This window comes from Sinocyclocheilus rhinocerous, unplaced genomic scaffold (assembly GCF_001515625.1).
Source record: "Sinocyclocheilus rhinocerous isolate Xijiao unplaced genomic scaffold, SAMN03320098_v1.1 scaffold1060, whole genome shotgun sequence".
Classification (NCBI taxonomy): Eukaryota; Metazoa; Chordata; class Actinopteri; order Cypriniformes; family Cyprinidae; genus Sinocyclocheilus; species Sinocyclocheilus rhinocerous.
In genome coordinates, this window is record NW_015666198.1 from 268,497 (window position 1) to 274,496 (window position 6,000).

Below are 6,000 nucleotides of genomic sequence, written 5' to 3' on the forward strand. Positions count from 1 at the left end.
CAGAACTGCTCCTCAGATGACAGCAGATTCATGTACTGTGCCGGTCTGTAATCCAAATGAATTATGCAAGACTATCAGGAGCTCAAAAACCGTTCTTTCAAATGTCTCTCTGATAAAACACAACCAGCACCCACATGAAATATTCAGGTGACACAACAGTCCTCAAGTAACGTGTCTAACTGCTCTTCAGTTTCTCCTCGAACAGTGAGCTCTGACTGTGTGTCCGTGACACAGAAGCTGAAGTGTGTTTGCTCTGTTTGTTCGGTGCGGGAGCAGATGCTGCTTCACACATTCAGACCGATGCGTCACGGATCAAGCTGTCCAAACACTCCAGCGTGACATAATCAGATCTCTGCTCCCTTATGATGGACTGCAGTGTTTCCCCTGCCATTATTTAAGCGGCCCGCCCCTACTACTACTAAAATTATTAAAACCTTATTTTTAAGGAATAAGCATACAATATTTTTCAATGTTTTAATTGTAATATTAAATGTTTTATTTCCAAAAAAATAAAATTTGTTTAATTTTCATTACTTAAAAGATAGATTAAATGAATGTTTTATGCCTTAAAAAAAATGTAAATACACAATTTCTGAGCAAAAAATCATAAGGCTATTGTAAGAATAAATGAAACTTGTTTTATGCTTTCAAATAATTAGACATGCTAAAACAGAATTTGGTTACAATAAAACATAAGGTTGGAAAAATAAAACATTTCATAGGGCCCTAAACATGTAATATTTGTTAAACTTTTAATAAATTGATGTTAAATTGTTTAAGTTTCATGATTTTAAATAATTCGACATGCTTAATAAATTAATACATGCATTAATAAAATGTAATTTAACCATTAAAAAGGAGTCCAGAAAAAAAATAAAGCCGTAAACCTAGGGGAAACACTGGACTGTGTACTCAAACACGCTAATGACACTATCACTGTGTGGCAAAGACAGTCTAAGACACAACGAGAAAACCTGCTACTGAGATCCTGCCAAAACGGAGACACTTTCACTTTAACAAGCACTGGAAGTCTTGCAGCATTAGCAGTCAAAAACAGATCGCAGTCTTGTCCAGGTTTGCCCTGACGGAAACAGTTCGCTGTCAACAGCAGGATGACTGTGTGTGTGTGTGTGTGTGTGTGTGTGTGTGATTGCCATCTCTGTCTTCCTGGATGTGTCTAATCAGAAAATTATGATCCTACTGAGGGGAAAACACATAAACAAGGCAGGGGAAGCGCAGAGAATCGGCACAGCTGATATATGGGTGCCGTGACACTAGCGTAGCAGCAGCTTATCATGCAACACTGACACACAGTCGTTTGTCTGGGTTACTATCCCACAAATGATTCCTGGACTGGAAAAAAGCAAGTCAAGGCTTAAAGCAGTGGTTCTCAACCAGGGGACGGGGCCCACTAGGGGGCCTCAGCAAATTTCCAATGGGGCTGCAGGATGATTTAAAAGTATTACAATTAATAAACTACTATAATATATTTAAATAATCTAATGTTAATATAAATTAAAATGTTAAAACAAACACATACAAAAACTTTCCTTTCTCCCTTGACTATTGATTTTGATTGAAGATTTATTGAAGAAATGAATGAAAAAAGATGAATGCTGCTGTACTCACATCAGACTGTATAGGTACAGATGACAGATCAGCCTGACCTTCACAGACATGGACTGCTACTGAAGAGATGGACTCACACTCACAATACATCCAACAGCAAAGGAGCTGAACACATTCAGCCGTCGCAGATCCGACCGCGATGAAGCTCGTAGAAGCGATATCTACGCTGACCTTTGATCCTGCCTTCATCTCAGAGACAGAGCCAACAGACCAGTCTGAGCTTTCCCATCAGCCCACACAATTTAGATTCGCAAACAAAGAAGATTTTGATTTCCTTTCAAGAATAAATCCACCTTCTGGCAACGATGTCTTCTGGGCGTCCCTGGCCTCGGGTGAAGTTCCTGCGAAAGATGCGGCAGGATCCAGAGGCGCCCGATAATCCAGAGGCTTGTCAAGAATCCAAGTCCTCTCACGAACAACAGCTTTGACCACCGTAATAAGGAAAGGCTGAGCGCCGGGCAGCCTTGTAAAACATCAAGCGGACAGACACAGCTGCCTCAGGAGCATGACAGATCTCAGGCTTTGAGCTTCATGGCTGCAAGGCCACAATAAGTCGCCTCAAGAAGAGCTTCCCTGACAAGAGGAGTGGAGATTAGACGAAAGCGCAGACACCATCTTCATCTCCACGTCTGAAGGACAGATGAAGCGACTGAAGACTTGTGTGGGTGAGATGGCAGGAGCTTCAGAAGCAAACCTGCACACATCTCAAAGGATCATCTCTCTGGCCAGATCAAAAAGGGGAAGGAAACTATTGAAAAAGAGAAAAGTCTGCACTTTTTCCTGGCGGATTGCTTCTCAGCGCGGGGATCAGATAGCTTTACTCCGGTGTTTGAGGAGAGGTGATTCCCCTCACATACTAATGGTTTCTGACTGCGGACGCTCACTGTCCTGTCGACACGCCGAGCGACTCTCGCCAGCAGAAATCAAACCTCTGCTGCTGCCCTCCATCACTTAGCAGTTCATTTTCTCCTTCACTCACCAAATCCTTTAGTCGGGGAGATTTACAGTGCCGCTTCAGTCCATGAGACAGATGAATCTCAGCTGAATTGGCTGGGTTTCCCTGAAACTATTGATCAGGGTTGTAGATTCGTGTGCCATTCAAACAGCTTTTCCTCTCTCACAGTGAAATGCGTGCACATGTGAGGAAGCTCACTATGTTTGCTGAGCTGAGCGGCATTCTCTCCGGAGCAGAGATCAACCCGAGATTATGTTGGATCTTATTCTACATCATGTATTCGGATGTCCTGAGCGAGGTTTAGCCGCAGGCCTCCTGCATCCCAGCGACCGCAGCAAACCCTCTCCCGTCAGCAGACATATCAGAGTAATGATGCATAATAAAACATCTGCTAATACAACAGTCTCGAGTCCACCAGGCAAACTCATACATGTCCTCCATATGACTTCAGGTCAAATGCTGTGTTCATACACTACAGACTGCTTCTATTTGCAGCATATCCAAAGTCAAAGGCAAAAATGTGGTTAACCAACACTGAGGTGCCTTGAAGAAATCTTGTTATTTGACAAGCCTGATATAAACGCAGTTCACAAATGAGCTAATAGGCTCTTCATGGAACTACATTTGCTGGAGGTTAATGCTGACATATGTGTAATAAAAGTGTGTCACATAAATTTTATCACCTCTACTTCACAGTAGTCACACATGAGTGCATTAATTCCCCTACAAAATCTACAAGAGCCTTAATCCTTATAAAAGCAAATGTCACCCTCTGACAACCGCCAATGTCACAGAAAATCAGATCTCCATATTCATATTCACAGCAACTTCAATGGGGGTTTTAGACGGTGAGTCACTTCAAATATTTACCACGGCAAACTTTATCATTCAAGAGTGACAAAAGTGATGTTAAGCCCCATCAAGACGCAACGTAAACTGCTGAAACGAATGTGAAACGAATGCAAATTTACTCGTGCCACTACTGAAGCCCTGCAATGAGATTTAAAGCTCCATAATGCAACTTGAGTCAGAATGTCCTTCAAACAGAGGCTCAGGGGAAGGAAATATTAGGATTCAAATAGCACATTTGTTTGAGAGAAGTGCATGTGCTTAGTTTGGTGGTGATGAATCTTCAGTAAAATGATTGTTTATTGTTTCAAAACATTCAATCCAGTTCTCACACTTTCTACAATTCATCGAACTATCAGCCATGGTTTCTACTCTTATCAGATTTACTGTACTGGGTTCATGCCTCCAGTATTCTCTTATTCTACAAATACAGTATTATTCACATAATACAACCATTATTTACACATGTTCATGTCCATGTACCTTTGATATTCGATGACAAGCCTCTGTGTTCTGATGGGACCATCATTGAAACTGATTTGATTCGGATTCACAAGCTCTTACATTTATTAGATTCTGATTTACCATTAGACCAACAGGGACTTTAATGACGTCACATTCTCAATACACAGACATTAATATGGAGATGTTTCCCTCTGTAGCTATAACAGCTTCCATTCTTCTTGGAGGGCTTTCTACAAGATTCTGGAGTGTTTCTGTGGGACTTTTTTCCCAGTACTCATCCAGTAGAGCATTAGTGAGGTCAGGCCCTTCTCTCAATCACCGTTCCAGTTCATCACAAAAGTGCTGCGTGGATTTGAGGTCAGGCCTCTGTGTTCTTCCTGAATTCACTGAGCTCTTCAGAATGGCCCATTTAAAAAATAAAAATGTTTGTAAATCCAGACTGCATGGCTAGTGCTTGATTTTATACATCTGTGGCAATGGGTCCGATTGAAACACATGAACTCAATAATTAAGAGGTTGTCCCAATACCTTTGTCCATATATTGAATATCAGGTACAGTACATGACAAAATGTTTTCTTAATGAAAACAGCCTCTCAACTAATGCTGTAAACTATGAAGGGAACCCCTGTCAGTATACTATTAAAGAATAAAATTAACAACAATGTCCAAATTGAACTGCTTTTAATTTGAGATATAATCAACACTCAGGTAAAAACTGAGCTGTATACAAACATTTAGATTGCACACACTTTCATATCAACTTTTTAGTGTTATAATTATGTTTCTACTCTGACTCATTGTTGAAATAAACATTTAAACAGTGGCTGTAAGAAACTGTAAACATCAGCAGCGCTTCACTCGTCACACGTCATCATCACAGTCCAGAGCTCCAGGAGCGCGTCTCATCCGCCTCAGACACCGCAGAGCTGCTGAAGAGCACACAGTGATGCGCAGCAGAGAGTGTGTGTGTGTGTGAGAGAGAGTGCGTGCGTGTGTGTGTGTGTGTGTGTGTGATACGCCGGTGCTCAAACTCTTGCTTTTTTTATGAGAATGACTTTAAATGTTTGAAATATTTATTTTTACAGCACTGAATAAAAACTAAATGAATGACATATTTGTGATGGTTTGTTTCGATTGAGATGCCAAGAGTTTATTTGAACGAAACCTTTTATTTATAATTTATATTTTCATTCAGTGTGTGTGAGAGAGAGAGAGAGAGAGAGATGGACACAGCTCAGTCTCTGTGTTTGTGTATGGCTGACTGAGTTCAGGCTCCTCTGGCGTCCGCAGAGAAAGCACAGACCGCGTGTCTGACTGATGATCTACAACCCAGCCTGTCCCAATAATCACATTCATACAGATCTAGTACCAAAACATATCTTAGGTAAAACTAAGATACTGCACTCCAAATTATGCAGAGCTAACAACACTTATAGTCTCAAAAGATGCTTAATTTATGCAAAATAGCTATAGTGTCACACACACACACAGACCTGATAGAGGTGTTGTGATCAGATCTGATCTTATAAGAGCTTGGTCATCACAGATATTATGAAGAACAATCATCAGCTCAGATCACTAAAGCTCTAGAAACACTGATATCAATAAACATGAGACGTGTCCCCGCGCTCCGGCTCTGAGCTCATCTGGATGAAAGATCAGACCTCTTTACAGCTTCTCCGCCTGCAGAAAGAAACCTAAACACATCACAAACACAGACGCCTCTATCAGCCTTCCATCTTCTGGCTTCGCTTCTTGGCAAAAATAAAGGAGTCCTGACTGAAAAACAGGAAAACGCTTCATCAGCTAGTATTGTGTGGCACAAAGGCAAAAACAGGCTTGTTTGCAGGAGCTCGTGCCTCAAACGGAGGTAATATTGTGAGGAAAACAAAAGTGTAGGAGATAAGGCAGAAAAGGTTTTATGGCAAATAAATGAATAAAGCAGAAACACAAAGGGGCCGAGAGCAGCGGGGACACACGGGCCCCGCAGAGAGAAACTACAGGCACTACAGGCTCAAAAATAAGAGCCATTTTCCAACTTAATTTCCCCGGCTGCTATTTCAGCATAATGTGGCTAATGTGGCGGTTGCAAGCTCTGTAC

General features: G+C 41.4%; 1 protein-coding gene across 1 annotated transcript in view; it reads right to left on the reverse strand.

Annotated features, from left to right (window-relative positions):
- LOC107732137 (threonylcarbamoyladenosine tRNA methylthiotransferase-like) overlaps nt 1-6,000 on the reverse strand; it is a 249,547-nt gene that overhangs the window by 152,826 nt on the left and 90,721 nt on the right. The window lies entirely within an intron of this gene.